The sequence below is a fragment of the Phytophthora infestans genome, genomic scaffold (genome assembly GCF_000142945.1).
Source record: "Phytophthora infestans T30-4 supercont1.20 genomic scaffold, whole genome shotgun sequence".
Taxonomy (NCBI): Eukaryota; Oomycota; class Peronosporomycetes; order Peronosporales; family Peronosporaceae; genus Phytophthora; species Phytophthora infestans.
In genome coordinates this window covers 338,979-350,418 of record NW_003303739.1, presented here as the reverse complement: position 1 = coordinate 350,418, position 11,440 = coordinate 338,979, and the positions used below count along the sequence as shown (strand labels likewise).

The window sequence follows — 11,440 nt, the reverse complement described above, 5'->3', positions numbered from 1 at the left end:
ACGTGTTCCGCAGTACCTTGGATTCCCCATCTTTGATCTTCAACTTGGCCCGTAGACCGGCCACATTTAGTCGATGTAGGTATTCTAACGGGGATTCATCCGATCTACGGCGAGCGTGGTAGTATTGTCGTGCCACCGACACTCCCAATCCAACGTACTGGGTCTAGAAACTGCGCAGCAAATCTGGCCACTTGTTCCTGGCGGATCTGACCAGCTGCCGATACCAGTTCCTGGTTGGCCCCGCTAGCAGATCCGCAAAGATCAAACACTTCTCAGCATCCGACGCTTGATCTCTCATGAGGGCCGACTTGACTTTGCTGATCCATGTTCTCGCTCGGTCCTCATCTTGATCCTTGCCCGTGAACTCTTTCAGATCCGATATGGCTGAGATCCGTACCCTCTGGATCATGGACGATCCACCTGCCCCGGCTGTGGCTGTTGCTACCACTGCTGACGAAGTGGGTGGGCCATCCAGATCATCTGGGTCGAACTCATCATGGGAGTTGTCTCCCTCCACGGACTCCATCTCCACGTCTCGTGCTCCATGTTCGTGGAGCACTTGCACTTGTGGCACGGGCGCTCTCATGCCCTGTTCGGCCAGGAAACGACTCATCGCAGCTTCGAAGTGTCGCTGCAGGGTGCCCGAGGAAGTGGCTGACCCTCGGCGACGACACCGGATCCATAGTGCGCGACCTTTCTCCGGTGATGGACTTTACTCTGGCAAAGAGGTCCCGCGTCGCGGATACTATGAGATCCAGGTCTAGCTCGAAGATATCCTCTGCATCGAACACACCAGCTACGATGCCTGACTCCGTAAGCAAACGTAATAGATCCTTGACTGCCACCAACTTGTTCGCTGTAACGGGCCTAGAGTGTCCGTTACTAGCTTACACGTAATAATGAGGAAGCGTGCAAGTTCCGCGATAGTGAAACCAAGTGCTTAGTCTGAAGGAAAATCAACTCTGTTTTTATTTAGGTCCAGGGCAGCTTGCCCTGACCACTCAAATACACGTCAAACCCTTATTGGCTGATAATGGGTCTGGCTCCCCATATATCAACCAATAGGATGACGGCAGTTCAGCACACGCTAGCCGTGTGCTGCTGCACCTACTTTTGTAATATAAATCTACCTACTTATGTAATGGCGTGGCCCACTACATCACCCCCCTCTTAAAGTTGCATTTACGCAACATAAGCGACGGGCGGGGAACAAATCAATCAAAAGGGAAACGAGAAGAAAATCGTGGCCAACAGGAACGAACGAGGCGGGGACGAGACAGATCCTGCGCCACGCAGGAGAAGTACAACACGACTTGCACAGCAGACAACAGGATCCGACGATGGAACAGCAACAGCAGCAGATTCCAGCGACGGAGACGTCGCTGACGAGCGCGACGACCGTGGCACGCGGCACGCGGCACCCACGTGATTGACGAGGCGCTGAGACCCTGGCCCCTGTATGACATCTCCGGAGCGCAAGATCCGGAGTCTCTGGACGAGATGAAGGACCTCTTCCGGCGTTTTTGTGCGCTGCGCCAGAAGCCGGTGGACGGCGTCGACCACAGTGCGCAGCAGGAGTCGTGGTGCGCCTTCATCCGGCGCTGGAACCGGACGCAAGCGCAGGAAGAGAATCTCGTCGACTGAATCGCATACCGGGAAGAAATCATCGGGGGCCATTCCTTGGGCGAGCTGCGCGTACGAATCTGCGACAGCGCTTGGAACGCCGACGACCGCATCTGCTGCGTGCGAGTTGCTGAAGGCTGCAGGAGGTGTGTGTCGTCTCGCCCGACTGGAGAGCCCATGTCGCCGAGCATCCGCTCAGTGATCGCGAGAATGCCTGGATCCAGCGTTACCGTCGCTCGCTGTCCGAAAAGGCCAGCGCCGCTAGTCGCGCCGGCTCGCGCCGACACTCATCTCGACGAAGCGCATCTCCGCCGCTCCGTTGGGATTACGAGAACTCGGGTCGTCGTTCTCGGTCGCGCTCGCGCGATCGCCAGCATCGTCGTTCTCGATCACGTTCGCGTGGTCGTGCAGACTGGAGATCTCGTTCTCGGCCGCCGCGTGATTATTCGCGGCGCTCTTCGGCGCAGGAAGACTGGGAGTCGTACTCTTGGATCACATCCGGGACATCGCGAAGGAGATTCGCGCGGGGCTCCCACGTATCTTGGTCCGCCGAAAAGCCAAGCCATCGTACCCTATAGCGGCGCGCGGCGGGAGCCGTGCGACTGGTGGACACACGGCGCTGCCCCGGCCGACGGGGCGGGTCTTCGTGATCGACAATCTTCTCGACTATCCAGCGGATCTCGCCAGCTGAGTCGACAATCGGCGGGGGACCGTCCCGCTGATACGACTGACGTTCTGGTTGGGAGCCGCGAGGAATATCTCGCGGGGATCTTCTGGACAGCGTATCAGGAGGCGGAGGAGGCCCAGGACGCGGCTGCAAAGGCCGTGAGGACTGCGTCTGAGACTCGTCAGTCGAATCGGGAACCCTTGGCGCGCGTGAGGCTTCTTCAGCGCGCGGTACATGGTAGTCTGCAGAGCGGGACGGTAAAGCAGGCGCCTGGTGTGAATGGCGCGATGGCTCGGCGCGCGCGTCGGGCGGGGTGGCCGCTGTATGCGCTGGTGGCTCAGGAGACTGAGTCGAAGAAGGAATCGTAGCGGGCAGGTATTGCTTGAGTCGTCCGACGTAGAACGTCGGATGTAGCCGCAGCGACGTGGGAATATCCAGTGTGTAAGCCTCGCCAATAACCTTAGTCACCGTAAATGGCCCAATAAAGCGCGGTGCGAGTTTACTCGCGCCGAGGTTGGTGACGGCAGAGTCTCTGATTCCTGAAGTCGACAGGAGCACTCGATCTCCTGTCGCAAACTTTACTGTGTGTTTGCGGCCGCGCTTGTCCGCGTTTTCCTTCTGCTTGTCGACCGCCGTCTGCAGCGCGTCGCGGACGTATCGGGTGACTGCTTGGATCTGGAGGATGAAGTCTGAGACAGCGGTGTTATCAGCCGGATGTGCCGGTTGCTTTGGCGCGTAGTTCGCTGATGGAGACACCGCGTTAGCGGTGCCAGGACTGATCAGGGCACGATTCGTCCACGAGGCGAGAGGGGAAACTGCGTCGCGGGGAGTCGTCAGGGCCTTCCTGGCCTGGGCGTGTGTCACTGCGTTAACAGTCGCTGAAGATGAGGCTGCACCCGAGGAGGAGTCGGCAACCGGTATGGAAACCGGTTGAGGGTCCATTACCGGTGTTGGCGTAGAAGGCTTGTCGGCAACCGGTATGGTAACCGGTTGAGGGTTCAAAACCGGAGTTGTCACAAAGTGGTTGTCGCCTCTTTCACCCCCACCCAGAGTGGAGCCACACGGCGCCGTGGGACGGCCCACGGCGAGGAGAGATGGAACGCGAGGGTGCCGAGCGTTGTTGACGAAGAAAGGAGTCAAGCCAGTCGACGCGTGAACCGCGTTGATCAGCGCGAACTCAGCAAGCGGAAGGAACGAGCTCCAGCTCGTAAACGACGTCGCATAGCTGCGAAGTACGTCCTCAAGGACGCGATTAACTCGCTCGGTTTGGCCATCCGTCTCCGGATGAGCGGCCGTCGACATCAGCAGCTTTGTCCCTGATAGCTCGAAGAGCTTCGCCCAGAAAGCAGACGTGAACCGCGGATTGCGGTCCGAAACAATGGACTCGGGCATGCCATGATGACGGAAGACTGCATCCACGAAGTGCACCGCGGTATCGGCCGCGGTGATCGTATCCGGGACCGGGATGAGGTGAACCATCTTGCTGAACCTGTCGACGAATACCAGGACACCGGAGCGCCCGGCGGAGTCGGGTGGGAGGCCAAAGACGAAGTCCATCGACACCGAGCGCCATGCCTCGGTGGCCACTGGTAAGAGACGCAGGGGAGCCTGCGATGACGCGGACGGTTTCACGCGTTGGCAGATCTCGCAGGTCCTCACCCACTTGCGCACCCACTTATACATGTGGGGCCAGTAAAAGTCGCGCGACACTGCGGCGAATGTCTTCTCACGGCCCAAGTGAGCGCCAAGGGGGATATCGTGGAACTCGTGGATGATCCGCGAGCGCAAGTCAGGATCGTTGGGAACCACTACACGCGAAGCATCGAAGCGATCGATGCTGTACGTTGACAGCCCGTCTTCAATCCGATACCTATCGATCTGATGGCGTGTGGAGCGGGACAAAGCACTCAGTGTGTTTTCACTGGGCGAGCGGAGATGTTCTAGAATACTCGAATAGACCGGATCGAATTCATACGCAGTCCGGATTTCGTCGCGGAGTGGGGTTTCTGAAGACACGCTCGTCAGGTTCAATCCCGACGCCAAGCACATAGCACAGTTGGCTTCGTAGTCTTCATCATGCAGCGGTTGTCGACCCAGCGAATCGCCTGGGTCGTAATCTGGACGACGAGACAGAGCATCTGCAAGGATGTTGTTCTTGCCGGGTTTGTAGTGAACCACAAAATTATACTCGGATAAGAACGACAACCAGCGAGCCATTCGCTGGGAAAGATGAGGGCTCTTCATCGCTGTCCTTAGCGATGCGTGATCGGTATACAGTGCGAAGGTTTGCTCGCCGAGTAAGTACACTCTGAATTTAATCAGAGCGTAGCGCATCGCGAGAAGCTCCTTGTCGTGGACAGGATAGTTGCGCTCTGCTGGCTTCATCTGTCGAGACTGATAGCTGACGACCCGTTCACGTCCTTCGTCGTCAAACTGCATCAGCGCACAGCCGATGGCAAAGTCGCTCGCGTCGCAAACGACGTGATATGGTTTCGAGTCGTCGGGAAGAGCTAGGATCGGCGCCTCAGCAAGGCTCTTCTTCACTGAGTCGAAGGCGGCTTGGTGCGCGGGTGACCAGACCCATGTGGCATCTTTCTTCAGGAGTGATGAGAGGGGCTGGATCAATCCGGCGTAATTCTTCGTGTACTTGTGGAGATAATTTGCTAGCCCCAACCGCTGACGCAACTCAGTAGGGTTCTTTAGTGTCGGCCATGCGAAGATAGAGAACACCTTCTCCGGGTCGGCGCGAACGCCGTCCTTGCCCACGAAGCAGCCCAGCACCGGAATCTCCGGCGCGCAGCAGATACACTTCTTCAGGTTCGCGTACAACTTGTTCTCGCGCATCACTTGGAAGACCTGTTTTAAGTGCCTCAAGTGGACTTCTATCGCGCTGAGACCACCCTCAGCGCGGCTGTCCACGAAGATGTCGTTGAAGTAGCTCGGTGCGAAGTCTCGAAGCGGACGCAGCACATGGGAGACAATGCGATTGAACGTGGCGGGAGCATTCTTCAAGCCTTGTGGCATCACAAGCCACTCCCAGAGCATACCGCTGGGGGTGCTGACCGCTGTCAGGGGGATGTCGCTCGGTCTCATCAAGATCTGATAGAATCCATCGATCAAGTCGATGGCGCTGAGGACGACACTGCCCGCCATGGCGTCGAGCACCATGTCCTTCCGGGAGTTGGGGTTTGCGCGGGGATGGTCGCATCATTCAACTTGTTAAAGGCATGAACGATGCGCTATCCGCCTGTGGCCTTCTTCACACAGAACGTTGGGCTCGAATGTGGAGAGACACTCTCACGCACGTGACCCGCTTTACGGCGATTCTCGAAGAAGTCGTCGATGGCCTTGACTTGGTCTCGCGGCAGCGGCCACTGCCGCGTCACACAGTACTTCGAACCGGGCGCGAGATCGATCTCGTGGCGGACGCCTCGATCGGCAGGCAGTTCCGCTGGAATCTTATCGGGGAAGACGTCCGCGTATTCGCGGACGGTCTCGTACACTGGATTACCAGACTCGCGCAAGGACTCCCAGGACTAACCCTCCGGGTTAACGCCGGGAAACGTCAGCTCCCAGTAGGAACGGGGCGGCCTATTGGGGAAGAACTGAGTTCTGTTGTGCATCGAAGAGGTAAAGGGCAACGGGGCTCAGCCCCGAAGAGCGCTTACGAGAAGGGTGTGTGCAAGCCGGGCTTGCTAGTCGTTTAAGCGAACGTGAAGGGCTTTGCAAAGCCATGGAGAGTATTGCATAACTCGGGAGCCTCTGGCAACTACGCCCGTCGCTCCACCCTGGAAGGGAGTCAGCTGTATGCTGAGGCACTGGAAGTGCCAACGCGAGATACGATCTCTGTCCGACTAGTGACAGGGACACTGGTAACTGTGTTGAAGGTCTCTGTCGACCTTGATGTGAAGGTTGAGAACTTCGATAACGTGGAATGTTGCTTGGTCTTAGACCTGGATGCGAGGCATGACCTCATCCTTGGCATGGCCTGGCTGGAACGCCATGAGCCATGGATCGACTGGAAGTCGAAACCGCTGGGTGCGTCGCACCCTGCTCCTAGTGGAGCTTTAATGAGTCATGAACCCACCTCTGCTAGGAAGCAGAAACGCTTTTGGCTCGAGCACGAGGCCAAGACGGCCGTAGTGCTGGGCATTGGTATGTCCGAAATTGTTACCGACAAGGTTGCTGATTGCCCTGAGGGCGTACGTGGTGCGGCACGTTATCCGCTGAGCGGTGCAGGTCAGGTCATTGACCAACTGCTGGGTCCTGGTGAGGACGGACGCGGAGTGGCGCGTAATCCACTGAGTGGTACGAGTCTGGTCTATGATCTACCGCTGCGTGGCCCGAGAGTCGCGGTCGACTGTGAGACGAGGCATGGGCGCGGCCCAGGAGATGCAGGTGAAGTGACACCTTGCTCACTGTGTGAGGGTCAAGGGCCTCTTGGCTCTCAGCCGAGTGTCTTGCGAGACACTGTCTCCTCTTCGAGGAGTGATGGTGCTGCTGCACCCGGTGGTGATGATGGAGATGTCGCCACACCGCCCTCATCCGGGCTCGGCCACGGAGGGAGAGGAGAAAAGACGCAGGGCGTCTGTGACGTCTTCGACGTCGGACGAGGTGGCCAAGCGGTGAGGCTTCACGTGCAGCTGTAAACACTCGTGAACGGAGTGACGGGTGTGGTCGAAGGCGACTTCAGCCTTGACACTCTGCCCGCTGCAGACGCTGTGCTGAAGCTGGACGAGATGTCTATTGCCAAGTTTGGCGACGCCTTGAAGACAGGCGAGCTAGCCGAGGTGGTCCTGCTGGGACCTGAGGATGAGTTGAACTCTGCATCCGTCGTGGACGACGCTGTCCTTGAGGACTCCAAGAAGGCGCTGAGCGCAAGAAGTAGATCGTCGATTCTAAAAGATCCTTCGGATCCCTTCTATCCTGTGGTGAAGGAGTATGGCGACGTTGTCTCGATGGACCCACCGATGGGCCTGCCTCCGGATCGAGGCATGTGTCATGCGATTGACGTGGTTCATGGAACCAAATCCTGCGTGACAAGGTAATGGCCTTTGCCGAGAGAGATGTGTGACGTCATTGATGCATTCTTCCGTGCAAAGCACGAGGCAGGGATGGTGCGTGAGAGTAAGGCTCCGCACTCGACACCCACGTTCTGTGTCAGAAAGGCGAACGGCAAGTGGCACATTGTTCATAATTTCATCACGCTAAATGCGGCTATCATCCCGGCGCAAACACCGATTCCTCGCAAGGGTGTTTTGCAGAACAACATGGTAGACCGTACGTTGTACACCACCCTCGACTTGGTCGATGGTTACTATTATTTTCGCATGAAAGCCAGCGACATTCCGCTGACAGCGGTGAGTACTCCGAGTGGTATGCTCTGGGAGTGGCTGGTGATGCCCCAGACAGCCCCTGGAACGCACCAGCAACGCTCAATCGTCTTGTGCCGCAGCTGTTTAGGCCCCACCTGGCGTACGCTCAAACGTACTTTGACGATATATTCGTCCATAGTCATGCTGAGCACGGAAGGTCAGACGTGAAGAACCACATTGACCATTTGCGAGCGGTGCCTTAGTGCATACGCACTAACAAGTGGTATGCCAACTTGGCCAAGTGTGTATTTGGCGCGGAGGAAATACCTTTCCTCAGGTGCTTCATTGGGAAGCGAGGCTTAAGGGTAGATCCTGCCAAAGTCAAGGCCATCGTGGACTGGCCGGTTCCCAAGAACCAAAAAGACTTACGCAAGTGGCTAGGCTTTGCCAATTAATTGCACAGCTAAACGAGCTGGTGAATGGTACGCGGAGATGGCTCGGCCATTATCAGATCTCCTTAAGAAGGTCGCACCATGGTGCTGGAACATCGAGCACGACGGAGCCTTTGAGGCTGCGAAGTAGAGCCTTCTCCAGGCTCCAACCCTTGCGCTACCGGACTCGGATAGTCCGTTTAGCGTCGTCTGTGACGCCTCTGATTTTGCGATCCGTTGTGCTTTACTACAAGCAGACGCCGAAGGGCGTGAACGCGTAATTTCGTTTGAGTCTCGCCAGCTCAAAGCTGCAAAGAAGAACTATCCAGTTCATGACAAAGAGCTTCTTGCAATGAAGTATGCTCTAGTCAAATTCAGGGTACACCTGCTAGGCTGATCATGCGTCGCTACGCACTGCGACACAGTCGCCTCATCTCTCTCAGAGAATGGCAAAATGGTTTTCCTTCTTTGCCGAGTATAACTTAGAGGTGAAGTACAAGCCGGGGCGGCTTAATGTAGTGGCCGATGCGCTCTCGAGCAGGCCGGACTACGAGTTAGCTCATGTCACGACAGTGACGTCGTCAGTGCCTGACGTGATACGCAGAGCGTATGCACAGGACGACATGTGCGTAGCGCTGCTACGGGCTCTTGGGAGTGAAGAGTTTAAAGACTCTGACAAGGGTATGTCGGGGCGCATACGCGTGAGGCTGCATCGAAGCTCGAGCCTTCTATACTACAGGACCGACCCTGAGGATAACCCTCGTGTAGTTGTTCTTCATGATGAGGATCTAAAGTATTGGATCTTCTGTGCGGTTCATGATACGCCCGGGGGGGGGGCACTTAGGTTGAGAGAAGATCTATGACTCGGTGAGCTCGATGTACTGGTGGCCCAAAAAGTACAAGTGGGTCGGCACCTATGTACGCGTGTGAGACGTGTCAATGGACAAAGTCCACGCCGAGCACGGCAGCGCCATTGGCGAGTTTGCCTGTCCCCAAGGAACGTTGGCAGTCCATGAGTACGGACTTTGTGTTTGGCCTTCCCAAGGATAAAGCAGGAAACACGTGTATTGTGGTCTTTGTAGGCCGATTGAGCAAGATGGCTCATTTAGCGGCGGTGCCGGACACCGTTGGTGGTGAAGGTACAGCTTTGCTGATTTTAGACCGAGTCTGCCGCCAACATGGCTTGCCTGAGGCAATTGTCTCGGATCGGGACCCGCGCCTCACCGCGAAGTGTTGAACGTCCCACTTCAGAGTGCCCGGCACTCCTTCAAACATGTCCACAGCGGACCATCCGTAGACCGACGGGCAAACCGAGCGCGTGAATCGCGTTTTGGAGGATATCCTCCGAAGCGTATGCGCTGAGGGGCCAAAACGCTGGAGTCAGATGCTCTCACTCGTTGCGTTCGTATTAAACAATGCGGTGCACGCCTCTACAGGCTACACTCCGCTCTATGTGAACGGCTTGGTTAACACTCGCGTCCCACTGACGCCGCCACGCAGTGGCTCAGGGATTGATGGGGGATGGGATAGCCGAGCAGCTAGCTGATGTCAGCCCTGTTGCGGTTCGGAAGCAAGTCGATGACTTTGTCACGTTTGGACTGAGCGTAATGCGCCAGGTGCGCGACGCTATGGCGGAAACCCAGGACACACAGAAAGAACATGCTGATGTCAAGGGCAGATGCAATGAAGAACGGTTTGCGGTCGGAGACCAAGTTTTATTAAACGCAATAAAAAACCTACCCATGCAGTGTCTGGGGTCTTCAAGACAAAATTGAGACCACGGCTCAAAGTACCGCTCAAGGTCGTGCCTAGCGTATACGCTCAACCTTCCGAAGAAGATGCGCACGCATCCGGTCTTCTATGTTGGCTTGCTTAAGCCATATCAAGACCCTGCTCAGGTGAGCGCGGAGGCGTTAGCGCCAACGGGGGCTGGACAACAGACAGCTGCAGGGCGGCAGGTGGTAGAGCCACGGGAGGCGGAACGACACCAAGTGGTGGACCGACAGATGGCTGATCAACAGCATGTGGCAGAGCCACAGGTCGCGGAGCGAAGTGCTCGAGATGCAGGAGTAAGACAAGCTGAAATTTCAGCCGAACGACTGGACGCTCAAGGTCCGAGACCTGGTTGCGCGTTTGCTGTGGTGGCTCAAACCTATCCGCAAGGTGGATCATCTCTTCGAGATCGATCGATGGGCGGTGAACGTGAACGTTCGCGTCGTGGACGCCGGCGTCGTATGGACGCAGACACCGTTCCGGCAAGTGCTGACTCTCCCCGCGAGAGCCCAGCTGAGGCAAGGCCTCCTCTCGCTCTGCTCGACGAGCATGGTGAGCTCCACTTTCACGTAGAACGCCTTGTGGCGCGGCGTAGACGCCAGTACCCAGTACTTGGTGAAGTGGAGGGGCTACCCTCACTCACAGAACGCATGGCAGTTTGAGGTTATCCTCCGGCAAGATTGCCCTGATATCGTTGACGCTTACAACAGGGCACATCATGTGCCGAAGCGCCACGATGGCGTGCGACAGCGTCGCCAGGCGCTGGGCGCCTCTCACTAGAGTGGGGAGCGATCAGGTCAGTAGTTGAGCTCAGGCTCTGACCAGTGGCTGCAGCAGCCAGCTCGTACGTATGAGCGGTGCTCGCAGCGGGAGCAGGGGATGGAGCGACCTCGTTGTGTTAGGGACATGGCCCCGAAGGAAGCAGGTGCTTCGTGTTGTGCTGAACAAGATTCAGGCACAACCGTCTCGATAGACGCATAGTTGTTTTGAAACACCTTGCTCGATGAGCATGATCCAAATGTGGATGCGCCCGGGTGGATTTAAACCACCGACCTGTGGCTTCCTAAGCCAACGCTCGACCACTGAGCTGAAAGGGTGTTGCCCTTTAGCTTGTTCATTCAAGAACAACAGTTGATAGAACGAGAGGGCTGTGCCCTGGTGGGCTCGAAACACCGACCCGTGGCTCTCAAAGCCGACGCTCAACCATTGAGCTAACAGGGTGTTGCCCTTAAGCTTGTCCAAGCGTGGACAATCGTTCATGGAACGAAAGGGCGACGCTCTGGTAGGATCGAACCACCGACCTATCGCTTGTGAAGCGAGTGTTCAACCGCTGAGCTGTTGTCGACGACTCGGATGAGTCAGGAGCATAGCTCTAAGCGGTTTTGAACTCTTGGGGTAGGCGCGGAGCGCGAGCGTAGGTCTGAGGCCGCTTGAGAGCAAGATGCGCGCTGCGCTTGGAGTGGGCCGACGACGAGAAGTTGGACATCAGCGATGCTGTACAACGCTGATGTGGGGTATTGTAACCTCCGCCGTCTTAACAAGACGGGAACTCGCTGAGGAAAGTTTCGAGAACGGAATGTTCCCATCTTAAGGGAGGGGGGGGAGAGTTAACAAACTCTCCGTACATAAGT

The 11,440-nt window shown here is 56.9% G+C and overlaps 1 non-coding gene across 1 annotated transcript; it reads right to left on the bottom strand.

The window, feature by feature from the left end:
* Positions 1-10,960: 10,960 nt before the first annotated feature.
* Positions 10,961-11,030, bottom strand: PITG_27257. The gene has a single exon. It is a non-coding gene; the product is annotated as a tRNA-Ser (tRNA).
* Positions 11,031-11,440: the final 410 nt, after the last annotated feature.